This window comes from Leopardus geoffroyi, chromosome D1 (assembly GCF_018350155.1).
Source record: "Leopardus geoffroyi isolate Oge1 chromosome D1, O.geoffroyi_Oge1_pat1.0, whole genome shotgun sequence".
Classification (NCBI taxonomy): Eukaryota; Metazoa; Chordata; class Mammalia; order Carnivora; family Felidae; genus Leopardus; species Leopardus geoffroyi.
The window spans coordinates 63,806,896-63,826,761 of NC_059329.1; the positions used below are offsets into that span (position 1 = coordinate 63,806,896).

A 19,866-nucleotide genomic window follows, 5' to 3' on the forward strand; every position below is an offset into this window, starting at 1 on the left:
TCTGATACCCTATGTCTTTTGGTTGGCGCATTTAATCCATTTACATTCAGTGTTATTATAGAAAGATACGGGTTTAGAGTCATTGTGATGTCTGTATGTTTTATGCTTGTAGTGATGTCTCTGGTACTTTGTCTCACAGGATCCCCCTTAGGATCTCTTGTAGGGCTGGTTTAGTGGTGACAAATTCCTTCAGTTTTTGTTTGTTTGGGAAGACCTTTATCTCTCCTTCTATTCTAAATGACAGACTTGCTGGATAAAGGATTCTCGGCTGCATATTTTTTCTGTCTAGCACACTGAAAATCTCGTGCCAATTCTTTCTGGCCTGCCAAGTTTCAAAAGAGAGATCAGTCACGAGTCTTATAGGTCTCCCTTTATATGTGAGGGCACGTTTACCCCTTGCTGCTTTCAGAATTTTCTCTTTATCCTTGTATTTTGCCAGTTTCACTATGATATGTTGTGCAGAAGATCGATTCAAATTACGTCTGAAGGGAGTTCTCTGTGCCTCTTGGATTTCAATGCCTTTTTCCTTCCCCAGTTCAGGGAAGTTCTCAGCTATTATTTCTTCAAGTACCCCTTCAGCACCTTTCCCTCTCTCTTCCTCCTCTGGGATACCAATTATGCGTATATTATTTCTTTTTAGTGTATCACTTAGTTCTCTAATTTTCCCCTCATACTCCTGGATTTTTTTATCTCTCTTTTTCTCAGCTTCCTCTTTTTCCATAACTTTATCTTCTAGTTCACCTATTCTCTCCTCTGCCTCTTCAATCCGAGCCGTGGTGGTTTCCATTTTGTTTTGCATTTCATTTAAAGCGTTTTTCAGCTCCTCGTGACTGTTCCTTAGTCCCTTGATCTCTGTAGCAAGAGATTCTCTGCTGTCCTCTATACTGTTTTGAAGCCCAGCGATTAATTTTATGACTATTATTCTAAATTCACTTTCTGTTATATTATTTAAATCCTTTTTGATCAGCTCATTAGCTGTTGTTATTTCCTGGAGATTCTTCTGAGGGGAATTCTTCCGCTTGGTCATTTTGGATAGTCCCTGGCGTGGTGAGGACCTGCAGGGCACTTCCCCTGTGCTGTGGTGTATAACTGGAGTTGGTGGGCGGAGTCACAGTCCGACCTGATGTCTGCCCCTGGCCCACTGCTGGGGCCACAGTCAGACTGGTGTGTGCCTTCTCTTCCCCTCTCCTAGGGGCGGGATTCACTGTGGTGTGGCGTGGCCCGTCTGGGCTACTTGCACACTGCCAGGCTTGTGATGCTGGGGATCTGGCGTATTAGCTGGGGTGGGTAGGCAAGGTGCACGGGGGCAGGAGGGGCAGGCTTAGCTTGCTTCTCCTTAGGTGATCCACTTCAGGAGGGGCCCTGTGGCAGCGGGAGGGAGTCAGATCCGCTGCCGGAGGTTTGGCTCCTCCGCAGAAGCACAGAGTTGGGTGTTTGCGAGGAGCGAGGAAGTTCCCTGGCAGGAACTGGTTCTCTTTGGGATTTTGGCTGGGGGATGGGCGGGGGAGATGGCACTGGTGAGCGCCTTTGTTTCCCACCAAACTGAGCTCTGTCGTCCGGGGGCTCAGCAGCTCTCCCTCCCTTTGTCCTCCAGCCTTCCCGCTTTCGGAGCAGAGCTGTTAACTTATGACTTCCCAGACGCTAAGTCGCGCTTGCTGTCGGAACACAGTCCGTCAGGCCCCTCCGCTTTTGCCCGCCAGACTCGGGGGCTCTGCTTGGCCGGCGAGCCGCCCCTCCGCCCCGGCTCCCTCCCGCCAGTCCGTGGAGCGTGCACCGCCTCGCCGCCCTTCCTACCCTCTTCCGTGGGCCTCTACTCTGCGCTTGGCTCCGGCGACTCTGTTCTGCTAATCCTCTGGCGGTTTTCTGGGTTATTTAGGCAGGTGTAGGCGGAATCTAAGTGATCAGCAGGACGCGCGGTGAGCCCAGCGTCCTCCTACGCCGCCATCTTCAGTCTCTCTCCCAACTTCCCACATTTTCTTTATCCATTTGTCAGTCAATGGACATTTGAGCTCCTTCCATAATTTGGCTGTTGTAGATAATGCTGCGATACACATAGGGGTGCTTTTATCCCTTTGAATTAGCGTTTTGTATCTTTTGTGTTAATACCTAGTGCAATTGCTAGATCATAGGATAGTTCTATTTTTACCTTTTTGAGGAAACTCCGTACTGTTCTCCAGAGTGGCTGTACCATTCGCATTTCTATGGATAGTACAAGAGGGTTCCCCTTTCTCCACATCCTCGTCAATACTTGTTATTTCTTGTGTTTTTGATTTTAGCCATTCTGACAGGTATGAGTTGGTATCTCATTGTGGTTTTGATTTGTATTTCCCTGATGATGAGTTATGTTGAGGATCTTTTCATGTGTCTGTTGGCTATCTGTGTGTCTTCTTTGGAAAAATGTCTTCATGTCTTCTGCCCATTTTTAAATTTGATTATTCATTTTTAAAATATTGTTTTATTTTTTAAAGTAATCTGCACCCAACATGGGGCTCAAGCTCACAACCCTGAGATCAAGCATCACAGGCTCTACTGACTGATACAGCCATGCGACCCTAAATTTGATTATTCATTTGTTGAGTGTTGAGTTTTATAGGTTCTTCATATATTTTGGATACTAACCCTTTATCAGATATATCATTTGCAAATATATCTTCCCCTATTCCGTAGGTTGTCTTTTAGATTTATTTCCTTTGCTGTGCAGAAGCTTTTTATCTTAGTGAAGTCTCAATAGTTTATTTTTGCTTTTGTTTCCCTTGCCTAAGGAGACATATCTAGTAAGAAGTTGCTATGGCCAATGTCAAAGAGATTACTGCCTGTGTTCTCCTTTAGGATTTGAATGGTTTCATGTGTCACATCAGGGTGTTTCATCCATTTTGAATTTATTTTTGTGTATGGTGTAAGAAAGTGGTCCAATTTCATTCTTTTGCAAGTTGCTGTCCAGTTTTCCCAACACCACTTGTTGAAGAGACTGTCCTTTTCCCATTGGATATTCTTTCCTGCTTTGTCGAAGATTAATTGACTATAAAGTGTGGGTTCATTTCTGAGTGTTCTATTCTGTTCTATTGGTCTATGTGTCTATTTTGGTACCAGTCTTGAAAACTGCATTTTGTAATATGACTTCAAGTCTGGAATTGTGATGCTTCCAGCCTTGCTTTTCTTTTTCAAGGTTGCTTTGGCCATTCAGAGTCTTTCATGGTTCCATACAAATTGTAGGATTGTTTGTTCTAGCTCTTTGAAAAATGCTAGTAGTATTTTGATAGGGGTTGCATTAAATATGTACATTGCTTTGGGTAACACAGACATTTTAACAGTATTTGTTCTTTCAATCCATATGAACATGGAACGGTTTTCCATATCTTTGTGACCTCTTCAGTTTCTTTCATCAGTGTGTGTTACAGTTTTCAAAGTACAGATCTTCTACCTCTTTAGTTAGGCTTATTCCTAGGTATCTTATGGTTTATGGTCCAGTTGTAAATAGGGTTGATTCCTTAATTTCTCTTTCTCCTGCCTCATTATTGGTGTATAGAAATGCAACAGATTTCTTTACGTTGATTTTGTAGTCTGTAAGTTTATTGAATTCATGTATCAATTCTAGTAACTTTTTGGTGGGGTCTTTCAGGTTTTCTGTATAGAGTATCATGCCATCTGCAAACAGTGAAAGTTTTACTTCTTCCTTGCCAGTTTTGATATTTTTTATTTTTTTTTTCTGATTGCTGAGGCTGGGACTTCTAGTACTATGTTGAATGAAAGTGGTGACAGTTGATATCTCTGTCTTATTCTTGATGGTAGGAAAAAGCTCTCAGTTTTTCCCAATTAAGGATGATATTAGCTGTGGGTTTTTCATGTATAGACTTTACTATGTTGAGGTATGCTTCTTGTAACCCTACTTTGTTGGCAGTTTTTATCATGAATGGATGTTGTATTTTGTCAAATGCTTTTTCTGCATCTATTGGAAGGACCATATGGTTCTTGTCATTCCTTGAATTAACATGGTGTATCACATTGATTGATTTGTGAATGTTGAACTACTCTTGCAACCCAGGAATAAGTCCCAGTTGATCATGGTGAATGATTCGTTTAATGTACTGTTGGATTTGTTTTGCTAGTATTTTATTGACAGTGTTCGCATCCATGTTCATCAAGGATATTGGCCTGGTGTCTTTCTTAATGGAGTCTTTATCTGGTTTTGGTATGGTATGATTTCAGTCTTTTTGTATGTGTTGAGGCCTGATTTGTGATGTATTCTAGTATGTGATGTATTCTGGAGAACGTCCTGTGTGCACTTGAAAAGAATGTGTATTCTGCTGTTTGAAGATAGAATGTTCTGAATATATCTGTTAAGTCCTTCTGGTCCAGTGTGTCATTCAAAGCCATTGTTTCCTTAGTGTTTTTCTGCTTAGATGATATATCCATTGATGTAAGTGGGGTGTTAAAGTCCCCTACTATTGTATTATTGTCAATGAGTTTCTTTATGTGTATTATTAATTTTTTGATGTATTTGCGTGCTTCATGTTGGGGGCATAAACATACAATTGTTATACCTTCTTGTTGAATTGTTTTCTTAGTCATAATAAAGTGCCTTTCTTTATCTCTTGTTATAGTCTTTGTTTTAAAACTAGTTTTCCTTATATAAGTATTGCTACTCTGGCTTTTTTTTTTTTTGACATCCATTTGCATTATGAATGTTTCTTCATCCCTTTACGTACAAGCTGCAGGTGTCTTTAGGTCTAAAATGAGTCTCTTATAGGCAGCGTATAGATGAGTCTTCTTTATTATTTATTTATTTATTTATTTATTTACTTATTTATTTCCATTTTGACATCCTATATCTTTTGATTAGAGAGTTTAGTCCATTTTCATTTAGAGTAATTATTGATAGATATGCATTTAGTGCAGTTTTATTACTTGCTTTGTAATTGTTTCTGGGTATTTTCTCTGTTCCTTTCCTGTCTTTGTCAGTTTTGGTCTCTCCTTTGCACTAAAGAGTCCTTTTTAATATTTCTTATAGGGCTGGTTTAGTGGTCATGAACTCCTTTAGTGTTTGTTGGTCTGGGAAACTCTTTATCTCTTCTTCTGTTTTGATGATAGCCTTGCTGGATAGTGTATTCTTGGCTGAAGATTTTTACCATTCAGCACTTTGAATATATCATACCACTACCTTTTGGCTTGTTAAGTTTCTGTTGAGAAATTTTCAGTTAGCCTTATGGATTTCCCCTTGTAAATTAAGGACTTCTTTTGTCTTGCTGCGTTTAGGATTTTTTCTTTATCACTCTATTTTTCAAATTTAATTACAATATGTCTTGATGTTGGCCAGTTTTGTTGATTTTAAGGAGTTCTCTGTGTCTCCTGGATGTGGATGTCTGTTTCCTTACCCCGATTAGGAAAATGTTTGCTCCTTGGTCAGAATGTGGCGAGTTTTAACTAGGTGGGGTCTGGTCTGCTTGTTAAATGAGACCTGATACTACTTCCACTAGAACTGAGACCCTGCAGAACTCTGTGGTTAGGAGATGTGTTGGTAGGGGTTTCTGCTGGTCTTCTGGGGTAGGGACCCACTGTGCTGGGACTGAGTCAAGCTTGATTGAGAAGGGCAGTCCCGCCAGACCACAGTTGTGTGGGACTAGATGTAAGCAAGTTAGGCAGCTAGTGTCAGTGCTGGGCTGCTACCCAGGGTAGCTTTTTGTTTATGCTGAGGGGTGGGGAAGGGAAATGGTTCCAGCCAGTTTCTTTGTCCCCTTAGAGGCTTCTCCATGAATGCTGCCTCTTAGGCAAGCACTCTGAGAAGAAGGAATAATTCCCCGTGTGCATTTTTCAAATCACTGTTTCCACACTGTGTGCCCCTATGTTGTTTACCTGCCTTCTCTCCAGGAGCAGGACAGTGCCCTCTGAGCTCTAGCCCAGCCTGATAACTTTTAAAATTTCAGGCTTTAGGGAGTGGCATGGACAGGGGTTTGTACTAGTCTTCTTGGGGAGGGGCCTGCTGCACTGGGACTGAGGCAAGCTTGACCAAGAAGGTCAGTCATGCCAGAGCACAGGTGTTTGGGGCTTGGTGTAAGAAAGTTAGGCCCCAGTGTCTGTGCTGTGCTGCCAGCAGGTGGCTCTGTGCTTATGCTGAGGGGTGGAGGAGGGAAATGGTGCCAGCTAGCAACTTTGTCCCTGTAGAGGCTTCTTCATGAATGTTGCCTTTAGGGATGTGCCCCAAGGAGAGAAAATAATCTCCCTCCTTGTGTGCCCCAAGCATTCTTCAGGTCACTCTTTCCAGGCCATTTCCCCTAGGTTGTTTGCCTGACCTTTCTTCAGGAGCAGGGCAGTGCCCTCAGGGTTCTATCCCACCAGCCTGCTGACCTTTAAAACTTCAGGCTTTAAGACTCACTGGTTGCAAGAACGTCTACAAAGCAGCCCCTGTCATTTTCTCACCCTATGGCTTTGTGGAAATCTTGTCTTTTTGTGTTCCCTTGTGTGTTCTGACCTCTCTCACCCTTCTCCACAACCATGGCTCCCTACTCTCCACAGCACCTGTGATCTTTTTCTCCCCTGAACCACGTCTCCACACTCCCTACCTTCTTTGATGTGGCTTCTTCTCCCTCTTTAGGTATGGAGTTTGTTCTGTCAACCTTCAGATTGGTTTCTTGGGTATTTAGAATAATTTGATAGTTACCTACTTGTATTCCTGGGATGAGACAAGCCTAAGGTCCTCCTACTGTGCCACCATCCTCCTCTAGGTGAATTTTTTTAAGATATGAATCGACTCCCTTTTGATTGGCCGAAGACATTGGAGGCAATTGCCTGTTCTTTCACAATGGCGCTTGCCCATCTCTCAGGACCAACTGACCCATGTTCAATTGCTGTTCACATGGAACCTTTCTCCACTTCAGCCTTCAAAGTTTTTTTTTTTAAGTTTTTAAAAAATTTATTTATTTTGAAAGAGAGGGAGAGAGCATGCTTGCATGTGCATACATGAGAGCAGGGGAGGGGCAGAGAGAGAGAATTACAAGCAGGCTCCATACTGTCACCTCAGAGCCCAACATGGGGCTTGATCCCACGAACCATGAAATCATGACCTGAGCTGAGATCAAGAGCTGGAAGCTCAACCAATGTGTCATACAGGTGCCCCCAGCCCTCAAAGTTCTCATTTGAATATTTGCTACTATCACCAAGATCTGCACCAGTGGCAGCTCCACCTGGGCCCATGCCCAAGGCTTCAAGTCTCACAACAGTGGCCTTCCTACTCATTGTGGCATAGTGGCTGTGGTGGCCCTGGGGGGAACCCATGTTCCCTGCCCCCCACTTGCTTCCATCCTTCTTGCATGCATCACCAAATGCCAGCCATGGCTGTGTATGGGCCTATCACTCCCAACATTTTCAGGGCTAGGTCATTCAGCAAGTGGGTGTTTACATACTTCTTAGTGGGTTCCAACTTCCATTGACATTATTCTGTTTATATCAACGAATATCTTTTCTGGGGTCTAATGAGGTTTGCATTGGATACCTTAACCAAACATTTGATTCATCTTGTAGCACTACTTCTGCTTACCAAAAGTAGCCCACTAGGCACTTGCATTCCACTCCTGGCTCCATGCTATCAAGGCAGGCTTCTTAGCCATTTGAAGTTTGAGAATAGGTTAAATAGTTGTGGTTGAAGACCCTAGTCATTCACTTTACTAGATAAAACTTGTAGGTTTGTGTGTGAGCATGCCAGCTATCCTGAGGGAAACTTTGGAGGGAACCAGTTACTAAATGTTTCGATTAGTCTTTTGCCCCTATACACAGGTCAGATAACCAATTTGCACATCAGGACCTTTACAGACCTCCACCAAGTTTCCTTTGGCTTCACCCTTCCAAGACATAGTTCACCATCTTTTAGGTCCTAATACGTGTGCTCGTGCTTTACTTCCCTGGTGGATGAGATGGTCTGGTGATATACCCTCAGCAGACTAGAGAGTAGAGCTGAGGAACTTAATGAATGAAATGGAAAATGCAATAGAGAGCATGTACACAATAGTAGAACAAGTGAAAGACAGAATAAGTGAGTTAGAGGACAAGAAAATTAAATAACCCAATGAGTGGAGATTAAAGAAAAAAGATTGAGAAAAGAGTGAAATCTGCATGACGCATAGGATTTTATAAAAAGAAAAAAAAATCAAAATAATAAGGATTCCAGAAGGAGAAGAGGGAAAGTTGCAGGAAGTTTATTTAAATGAATAATAGCCAAGAACTTCCTACACCTGAGGAGAGAATTGGACATCCAAGTTTATGAAGCCAAGAGATCACTCTATTATCTCAGTGCAAAAAGACCTCCAAGACACATTATAACGAAACTGTCAAAAATCAAAGATAAAGAGCAACTCCTAAAATCCAGTGAAAAAATGACGGTAGTCTACAAAGGAACCCCCATTAGGCTATTAGTGCATTTCTCAGAAGAAACTCTACAGACCAGAAGAGACTGGAATGACCTTTGTGAAGTGTTGGAAGAAAAAAATTGTTAATCAAGAATACTCTAAGTGGCCCCCAAAATAAGGGTTATGGACCAGATGGCTTCCCAGGGAAATCCTACCAGACATTTAAAGAACAGTTTAATACCTATTCTTCCCAAAGTGTTCCAAAAAATAGAAATGGAAGGAAAGCTTCCAAACTCATTCTGTGAAGCCAGCCTTACCTTCATTCCAAAACCAAAGACCTCACTAAAAAAGAGATTTACAGGCCAAATCCCTGATGAACCTGGATGAAAAATCCTCATCAAGATACTAGCAAATTGAATTCAACAGTACATTAAAAGAGTGCTTCACCATGATTAAGTGGGATTTACTCTGGGATGCAGGACTGGTTCAATATTTGCAAATTAATCAACATGATACACATAAATAAAAGAAAGGATAAGAGCCATATGATCCTTTCAATAGATGCAGAAAAAGCATTTGACAAAATACAGCATCCTTTCTTGTTAAAAACCCTCAAGAAATTCGGGATAGAAGGATCATACCTCGAGATCATAAAGGCTATATACAAAGACCCACAGCTAATATCATCTTCAATGGGGGAAAAACTGAGCTTTCCTCCTAAGGTCAGGAATGTCCACTCTCACCACTGTTGTGTAACATAGTACTAGAAGTCCTAGCCTCAGCAATGAGACAACAAAAAGAAATAAAAGGCATCCAAATTGGCAAGGAAGAAGTCAAAGTTTCACTCTTCTCAAATGACATACTCTGTGTGGAAAACCCAAAAGACTCCATCAAAAAACTGCTGGAGCTGATACATGAATTCAGCTAGTGGCAGAACATAAAATCAAAATACAGAAATTGGTTACATTTCTATATGCCAATAATGAAGCAGCAGAAAGAGAAATTAAGGATTCAATCCCATTTACAGTTGCACCAAGACCCATTAAATACCTAGGAATAAACGTAATCAGAGAGGTAAGAGATCTGTACACTGAAAACTATAGAAAGCATATGAAAGAACTTGAAGAAGAGACAAAGAAGTGGAAAAACATTCCATGCTCATGCAGTAGTAGAAGAACAAATATTGTTAAAATGTGTATATTACCCAAAGCAATGTACACATTCAATGCAATCCCTATCAGAACAACACCAGCATTCTTCACAGGACTAGAACAAACAATTCTGAACTTTGTATGGAACCAGAAAAGACCCTCATTAGCCAAAGTAATGTCAAAAAAGAAAACCAAAGCTGGAGGCATTACAGTTCCAGACTTCAAGCTGTAATCATCAAGAGTGGCAGTATGGTATTGGCCCAAAAATAGACACACAGAGCAGTGGAGCAAAATAGAGAACCCAGAAATGGACCCACAAATGTATGGCCAACTAATCCTCAACAGAACGGGAAAGAATATCCAATGGAAAAGTCTCTTCGGCAAATGGTGCTGGGAAAACTGGACAGCACCATGCAGAAGAGTGAAACAGGATCACTTTCTTATACCATACACAAAAATAAACTCAAAATGGATGACAGACCTAAATATGAGATAGGAAACCACCAAAATCTTAGAGGAGAAAACAGGCAGCAACCTCTTTGACCTCAGCTGCAGCAACTTCTTACTAGACATGTCTCTGGAGGCAAGAGAAAGAAAAGAAAAAATGAACTATCGGAACCTCATCAAGACACAGACTTCTGTATAACGAAGAAAACAATCAACAAAACTAAAAGGCAACCAATGGAATGGGAGAAAATACTTGCAAATGACATATCAGATAAAGGGTTAGTATTCAAAATCTATAAAGAACTTGTCAAACTGAACACCCAAAAAACAAATGATCTAGTGGAGAAATGGGCAGAAGAAGTGAATAGACACTTTGCCAAAGAAGACATCCAAATGGCTAACAGACACATGAAAAGATGCTCAACATCACTCATCATCAGGGAAATACAAATTAAGACTACAATGAGATACCACCTCACACCTGCCAGAATGGCTAGATTAGCAACTCAGGAAACAACAGATGTTGGCGAGGATGTGGAGAAAAGGGAACACTTTTGCACTATTGGTGGGAATGCAAACTGGTGCAGCCACTCTGGAAAACATTATGGAGCTTCCTCAAAAATTTAAAAGTGGAACTACCTTACAACCAAGTGATTGCACTGCTAGGTATTTATCAAAAGGATACAAACATGCTGATTTGAAGGGACACATGCACCCCAATGTTTATAGCAGTGCTATCAATTATAGCAAATTATGGAAAGAGTCCAAATGTCCATCAACTGATGAATGGGTAAAGAAGATGTGTGATATATATATGTATATATATATGTGTGTGTATATATATATGTGTGTGTGTGTGTGTGTGTATGTACATATATATACACATATGCACACACACACAATGGAATTTTCCTTGACGATCAAAAAGAATGAAATCTTGTCATCTGCGACATCATCCATGGAATTAGAGTGTATTATGTTGATCAAAATAAGTCAGAGAAAGACAAATATTGTATGATTTCCCTCATATGTAGAATTTAAGAAACAAAACAGATTAACATAGGGGAAGGGAAGGAAATATAAGATAAAAACAGAGAGGGAGGCAAACCATAAGAGAGTCTTAAATGCAGAGAACAAACTGAGGGTTGCTGGAAGGGAGATGGGTGGGAGGAATGGGCTAAATGGGTGATGGGCATTAAGCAGGGCACTAGTTGGGATGTGCTCTAGGTGTTCTATGTAAGAGAGGAATCACTGGATTCTACTTCTGAAATCAATACTACACTGTATGTTAACTAACTTTAATTTAAATAAATAAATTAAAAAAAAAAGAATGCTTGGGGCACCTAGTGGCTCAAAGTTGAGTGTCCAACTTTGGCTCAGGCCATGATCTCGTGGTTGATGAGATCGATCCCCATATCAGGCTCACTGCTGTCAGCCTGTCAGCACAGAGCCTGCTTCAGATCTTCTGTCTCCCTCTTTCTGTCCCTCCCCCACTTGTGGTCTTCCAAAATATAAATAAATATTAAAAATATTAAAAAAATAAAACAGAACACTCTATCTGGCAGTTAACCTTTCTATATGAAGGAGAAATAAAGGCTTTCCCAGACAAACAGCAATGAGGGATTTCATCACCACTAGCCCTGCCTTGCAAGAAATACTGAAAGGAGTTCCTCAAGCTGAAACAAAATTCTAATTAGTGGCATGAAAACTTATAAAAAATACAACATACTTGTAAAGATAAATATTTAGAAAACTCTAATTCTCTAACATAATGTGTTTACCTCTGAATGCTATAAGAGTTAAAAGAATATTAAAAATAACTATAGCTATTATAATAATATATAATATAAATAGAGGTAAATTATGGTATTAAAAATGTAAAAGGAGGAAGCAAAAGGGGGGACCCTTTGTAGGCAATGAAAACTAAATTGCAACCAACATAAAAGACTTTTATTTATGAGATGTATAAGCCTCATGATAACCACAAATCAGAAACATAGGGTAGATTCGCAAAAGATTAAAGGGGAAACAACAGAAAACAACCAAAGTACTCAGAAACAGAAGGAAAAAGAAACAATAGAAATATAAGGCAAACAGAAAGCAATTAATAAGATGGCAGTAGTAGATCCTTACATATCAGTAACATTCCTAATGTAAATGCATTGAACTCACCAATCAAAAGGCACAGAATGGCTAGATGGATTAAAAAACAAGACCCAACTATATGATGCCTACAAGAGATTCACTTCAGCTTTAAGGAGACACATAGGTTCAAAGTGAAGAGATGGAAGAAGATACTCCATGCAAGTGGAAACCAAAAGAACATGGGGGTAGCTTTACTGATATCAGACAAAATAGACTTTAAACAAAAAATGGTAACAAGAGACAAAGAAGGTCAATATATAATGATAAAAGTGTCTGTTCATCAAGAATATATAACAGTCATAAAAAGATAAGCACCCAACCTCAGAGCACCTAAATATATTAAGCCAATACTAACATATCTGAAGGCAGAAATAGACAATAATGCAATAATAATGGGACATCAGTACCCCACTTTCAGCAATGGGTAGATTATCCAGACAGAAAATCCACCAGGAAACAGTGGGTTTGAAATACACATTAGACCAAATGGACCAAACAAACATTTATAGAACATTCTATGCAACAGCAGCAGAACATATTCCTTTCAAGAGCACATGGAACAGGATACATCATATGATAGGACACAAAACAAGTCTTGGGAAATTTAAGATTAAAATTATATCCAGTATCTTTTCTGACCACAATGGTATGGTACTAGAAATCAATAAGAGGAGAGTTGGAAATTTCCATATATGGAAATCAACCAACCCACTCCTGAACAACTGATGAGTCAAAGAAAAATTGAAAGGGAAATAGAGAAATATCTCAAAACGAATCGAAGAGGAACACAACATACCATAACCTATGGAATGCTTCAAAAGTAGTTATGAGAGGAAGGTTTATAGCTATAAATAGGTATATTAAGGAAATATGAAAATCTCAAATAAAAACCCTGCCTTTACCCCTCAAGGACTAGAAAAAGAATAAACAAAGCCCCAAATTAGTAGAAGCAGGGAAATAACAAGATCAGAGTGGAAATAAATGAAATAGCAGAAAAATAGTAGAAGAATCAATCAAATGAACAGCTGGTTTTATGAAAAAGACAAAATCGACAAGCCTTTAGTTAAACTAAGAAAAAAAAGACTCCAGAAAATAAAATCAGAAATAAAAAAGGAGTCATTAAACCTAACACCACAGTAATGCAAAGAACCATAAGAGATTATGGTGAACACTTATATGCCAATGAATTGGATACCTGAGAAGAAATGAATATATTCTTAAAAACATACCAACCACCAAGACTAAATAAATGAGAAATAGAAAATTCTGAACACACAAATAATGTGTACGGAGATTGTATTGATAACCAAACTCTCTAGACACAGTACACCCCAGGACCAAATGTCTTGACTGGTAAATTCTACCATACATTTAAAGAAGAATTAACACCTTTTCAGACTCTCCCCAAAAAAATGAAAAGGAAGGAATACTCTCCAACTGGTTTTATGAGGTCAGCATTATTCTGATACCAAAGCCAGATAAAGGCACTACAAGAATACTATAGACCAATATCTTTGATGAATATAGATGCAAAAATTCTCAACAAGATATTAGCAAACTGAATTTCAGAACACATTAAAAGGATCAAGAAAAATTAAAGATTAAAAGAAAATTAAAAGGCTATAATGTCATGTCAGTTATACCTCAATTTAAAAATGGAAAAAAGGCAAACCAAAGAATGGAAGAAAATGTTTGCAATGTATATGTATGACAATGGACTGGTATCCAGATTATATAAAGACTCTTTTAGCTCAACAGTATGTAAGAGAATGTAATTAAGATGGGCAAAAAGCTTGAACAGTTAACAAAATAATATATTTAATGTTCAGTAAGTAAATGAAAAATTGGTCAACATCAGTCATCAAGGAAAGGCAAACTAAAACCGCAATAAGATAGTACTCCGCATTAGAATGGTTAAAATTAAAAAGACTGACAATATCAAGTGTCAAGGAAAATATAGAGCAACTAGAATTCTCATTACTGTTGGTGGTAACTATTTTAGAAAACTGTTTGGAAATTTCATAAGAGGTTACATATGCACCTGCCACACAACAATGAAATTTCATAGGTATGCATTTAAGAGAAGTAAAAATCTATGTTCATACAAAGATTTTTGTATAGAGTTCATAGCAGCTTTTTTCATAATAGCCCCAAACTGGAAATACCCTAAAATGTCAGTCAGTAGGTAAATAGAGAAACACAATATGATATGCAATGAAATGCTACTCAACAATACAATTGAATAATTACTTACACTTGCAACAACATGATTGAATTTAAAAATTATGCTGGTGGGGGGGTGCCTGGGTTGCTCAGTCTGTTACGTGCCTGACTCTTGATTCTGGCTCAGGTCATGATCTCATAGTTCATGAGATCAAGCCCTGTGTTGTGCTCCATTCAGTCAGTGCAGAGCCTACTTAAATTTCTCTCCCTCTTTTTCTGCCCCTCCCCCACTCGTTTGTTTTCTCTCTCTCAAGATAAATAAATAGGGTTGCCTGAGTGGCTCAGTTGATTAAGTATCCAGCTCTTGACTTTGGCTCAGGTCATGATCTTATGGTTAGTGGGTTCAAGCCCCACATAGGGCTCTATACTGGTATTATGGAGCCTGCTTGGGATTCTCTCTCTCTCTCTGTCTCTCTGTCCCTGCCCTGCTTGTGTGCTCTTTCTTTCTCTCTCTCTCTCAGAAAAAAAAAAAACACCTTAAACATAAATAAATAAATAAACTTCAAAAAGTAAAAAAAAAAAATCAGGCTGGGCAAAAGAAGCCATCAACAAAATAATACATAATGTATTATTCCATATATATATAATACATAATGTATTATACATAAATATAAATATAAAAATATATAAAAATATATAAAAATATATATATCGAAATAATTTATAGTAACTAAAATCAGTGGTTTCCTAGGGATGGAACAGAGGGAGGGATGGACTGCAAAGGAGCACTGCGAATCTTTTAGGAGGATGAAAATGTTTTGTGCATTGATTGTAGGAATGGTTTCAAGGTTTCAGTGGTTTCAGGCTGGTAAAATTCATCAAAATATGGAAGGATGCATTTTATTGTGCACAAATTATTTCTCAATAAAGTTGACATAAAAAATTTCTGTCCTCTAAATCCTGCTCATACTTATCTCTGCTTCGGTCTTGATTTTTATATCTGGAGTGTAACATATCTTGAGTACCTTACATTCATGGTTGCTTTGCTTTGGACAAGAAAACCATTCTTCCCATTCCATTTAAATGAAAATTGGATCCTGCCTCTTCCACAAGCTTTTAGCTTCCTCATTTTCTTTTTAATGATAGATTTCTTAAAGAAAATAGGAAGGAAACTTGAAATTTAGCACTTCTGGCTCAATAAATATTTGTTGATGACATAAACTGATGAGTGCATCCCATGCACTTATTATTTAGTCTCACTTCTGCCCTCACAATTTTATGGAAAAATTCTTCTTAAGCCGTATTGATACATTCCAATTACCCAGTCTAGGGTGTATCTCCAGTGTATTCATCCTGCTCAGTCCTGTCTAGGGACCTTCTCTTTGTTGACTATCTCTCCTCTCCTACCCATCATGATAATGTGCCTTTAAGTGAACTAGATCATATAAGTACCATGGATCAGAGGCTTAGCAAAGATATGTTTAAAATCCCAGCATCTATTCCACAAATATTTATTGAGGTTTTTCAGTATGCCTGGAAATGTTCTGGTGTTGTGGGTTGATTGATGAATAAGACTCCTTTGTGGAGTTTACATTCTAGGTGAAGGAAGCAGACCACAAATTTGTAAATGCTTGAATAGGCAAAATAACTTCAGATTTTTTTAAGTGCTAAGAAAGAAATAAGCAGGTAATAGGAGGGAAAGTAACTTGAGGTTACATTCAATCATGTGGTTAGAGAATATGTATTTCAGGAATTGTGTCCCTACTGCTCATTATGAGTTGCTTTAGGCTCTTTTTGCAGTGTCCATCCTATTCCAGGTTCTATAAAATTTAATGATCCAGCAATCCCACTTCTGTGTGTTTATCCAAGGGAAAATACTAACTCCAAAAGATCTATGCCATTATGTTCATTGCAGCAATATAGTAGCCAAAATATGGAAATGACCAAGTATCCAGTGATGGATGGATGGATAAAGAATGTCTGGTATATACATAATAGAATATTATTCAGCTATAAAAAAGAAGGAAATCCTGCCATATGCAGCAACATGGATGGACCCTGAGGGTATTAGGTTAAATGAATTAAGATAGAGAAAGACAGGTATTTATGATCTCACTTATATGTGGAAATTAAAAAACAAAGAACTGAACTCATAGATACAAAGAACAGATTGGTGGTTGCCAAAGGTGGGGGTGGGGTGGGGGATGGACAAAAGGGTGAAGGGGGCCAAGAGGTACAATCTTCCAGTTATAAAATGAATGAGTCCTGGGTATGCAAAGTATGTATAATATGGTGGTTATAGTTGATAATGCTGTATTATATATTTGAAAGTTGTTAAGAGAGTATACCTTAAAAGTTTTCATTGCAAGAAAAAAATTATAACTATATATGGTGATGCAATGTAAACTAGACTTATGGTTGTGATCATGTTTAATACATACATATATTGAATCATATGCAACTGATACTAATATAATGTTATATGTCAATTATATCTCACTTTTTTACATCTGGGAGTGTGATACTTTTAGCTTTGTTTTTTTTTTTCCTTAATATTGCTTTGATTACTTGGGGCCTATTTGTGGTTCCATACAAATTTTAGGATTTTTTTTGGTTCTAGTTCTGTGAAAAATACTTGTGGTATTTTGAAAGAGATGTCATTGAATCTGTAGGTTGCTTTGGGTGGTATGAACATTTTAACAATATTAATTCTTTCAATCTGTGAGCATGGTATGTATTTCCATTTGTGTTGTCTTCGATTTCTTTAATCAATGTCTTATATTTTTCAGAGTAGGTATTTTACCTCTTTGGATAATTTATTTCTAAGTACTGTATTTTATTCTTTTTGATACAATTGTAAATGGGATTGTTTTCTTAATTTCCCACTCTGCTCTTTCGTTAGTTGTATTACAGCAGATTTCTCTATGTTGATTTTGTTTTCTACAACTTCATTGAATTCATTTATTAGTTCTAATAGTTTTTTGGCGGAGCCTTTAGGATTTTCTACATATAGTATCATGTCATCTGCAAATAGTGACAGTATTACTTTTTCCTTACTAATTTGGATGCCTTTCATTTTTTCTTCTGATTGCTACGGCTAGGACTTCCAGTACTATAATGAATAAACGTGGTGAGTGGACATCCTTGTCTTGTTCCTGATCTAAGGAGAAAGAACTTTCAGCTTTTCATCATTGAGTATGATGTTAAGCTGTGTTTTCTTATATATGGCCTTTAATGTGTTTTTGAGATATGTTCTCTCTATACCCACTTTGTTCAGAATTTTTCTCATGAATAGATGCTGAATTTTACCAAGTGCTTTTTCTGCATCTATTGAGAGGATCATATGATTTTTATTCTTCATTTTGTTAATGTGCAGTATCACACTGATTGATTTGTGGATATTGAGCCATGCTTGCATTTCTGGAATAAATCCCACTTGATTGTGGTGAACTATTTCTTTAATGTATTGTTGAATTTGGTTTGCTAATATTTAAAAAATTTTTTTAATGTTTATTTGTTTTTTAGAGAGAGACAGACAGACAGACAAAACGTGAATGGGGAAGGAGTAGAGAGAGAGGGAGACACAGAATCCAAAGCAGGCTCCAGACTCTAAGCTGTCAGCACAGAGCCCAACTTGGGGCTTGAACCCATGAGCTGTGAGATCGTGACCTAAGCTGAAGTCAGATACTTAACTGACTGAGCCACCCAGGCGCCCCGGTTTGCTAATATTTTGTTGAGGATTTTTGCATCCATGTTCATCAGGGATAATGGTCTGTAATTTTCTTTCTTTCTTTCCTTCTTTCTTTCTTTCTTTCTTTCTTTCTTTCTTTCTTTCTTTCTTTCCTTTTCTTTTCTTTCCTTTTCTTTTCTTTCTTTCTTTTTCATTTTTCCTTCCTTCCTTGCTTCCTTCCTTCCTTCCTTCCTTCCTTCCTTCCTTCCTTCCATAATGCTTTTGTTTCTCTTGGTATCAAGGTCATGGTGGCCTCAGAGAAAAAATTTTGTAGCATTCCTTTCTCTTCTATTTTAGAATAGTTTTGAGAAAGGTTATGTATTAACTCTTGTTTTTTTTTTTTTTTTTTTTTGTTTTTTTTTGTATTAACTCTTCTTTACATGGTTGGTAGAATTCACCTGTGAAACCATCTGATCCTGACTTTAGTTTGTGCTGACATTTGTTTGTTTGTTTGTTTTATTTGTTTATTATCAGTTCAAATTTGCTACTAGTAATGGGTCTGTTCATATTTTCTCTTTCTTCCTGGTTCAGTCTTGGAAGATGTATGTTTCCCTGAATTTATTTTTTCTAGATTATCCAATTTGTTGTTATATACTTTTTCATAGTAATCTCTTACAATTTTTTGTATTTATATGGTGTTCGTTGTAACGTCTCCTTTTTTATTTCTGATATTGTTTATTTGAGTTCTCTTTATTTCTTGATTAGTCTGGCTAAAGGTTTATACATTTTGTTTATCTTTCAAAGAATCAGCTCTTGGTTTATCTTTTCAAAGAATTAACTCTTTTGAAAAATCAGCTTTTGATCTTTTCTAATTTTTTAAAAAAATTCTCATTTATTTCCTCTCTAACCTTTGTTATTTCCTTCCTTCTACTAAATTTAGGCTTTGTTTGTCATTCTTTTTTAGTTCCTCTATGTGAATGGATAGATTGAGTTTTTCTTTATTTCTTGAAGTGGGCCTTTATTGCTATAAACTTTCCTCTTAGAACTGCTTTTGCTGTATCCCAAAGATTTTGAATGATAGTGTTTTCATTTTCATTTATCTCCAACAATTTTATAAATTTTCTCTTTGTTTTCTTCATTAATCCATTGATTGTGTAGTAACAGGTTATTTAGCCTCCACTTTATGTTTCTTCTAGGTTTTTTCCTTGTAATTGATTTTTAGTTTCAAACCACTGTGTTGAGAACAGATGTTTGATATAATTTTAATTTTAAATTTATTGAGACTTGTCTTGTGACATATCACGTGATCTATTTTGGAGAACATTCCATGTGCACTTGAAAAGAATGTGCATTCTGCTGTTTTTGGGTGGAATGTTCTCTATGTATCTGTTAAGTCCTTCTGGTCTAAGGTGTTGTTCAAGGCCACAATTTTTTTTTTTTTTTTTTTTTTACTGATTTTGTATCTGGATGATCTATCCCCTTTAATGTAAGTGGTTGTTAAAGGCCCCTACTATGACTGTGTTATTGTAAATTTCTCTCTTTATGACTGTTAACATTTGCTTTATATATTTAGGTACTCCTATGTAGGGTGTATAGATATTTATAATTGTTGTATCCCTTTGTTGGATTGATCCCTTTATCACATGTAGTTACCTTTTTTTGTCTCTTGTTATGGTCTTTGTTTTAATGTGTATGTAATCTGACTATTGCCACCCCACCTTTTTCATTTCCATTTGCATGGAATGCCTTTTTCCATCCCTGTATGTATCTTTAGGTCTGAAATGAGTCTTTAAGCAACATTAGATGCATCTTATTTTTTTATCCATTTGCTACCCTATATATTTTAATGGGAGTATTTAGTCCATTTATATTTAAAGTAATTTTTTTAAAAGTAGGCTTCACATCCAGCATGGAGCCCAATACAGGGCTTGAACTCATGACCCTGAGATCAAGA

The 19,866-nt window shown here is 37.7% G+C and overlaps 1 protein-coding gene across 2 annotated transcripts in view; it reads right to left on the minus strand.

Annotated features, from left to right (window-relative positions):
* The window catches only part of LOC123601307 (interferon-induced very large GTPase 1-like), a 66,760-nt gene that overhangs the window by 16,554 nt on the left and 30,340 nt on the right, over nt 1–19,866 (minus strand). Inside the window, exon 1 of one of the 2 annotated variants that reach the window (XM_045484349.1) lies at nt 9,969–10,012. The exons of the other annotated variant lie outside the window; for it this stretch is intronic. The gene's annotated coding sequence lies outside the window, so the exon portion shown is untranslated. Of the gene's footprint in view, nt 1–9,968; nt 10,013–19,866 lie in introns of those variants that run through there. 2 annotated transcript variants of the gene reach the window in all.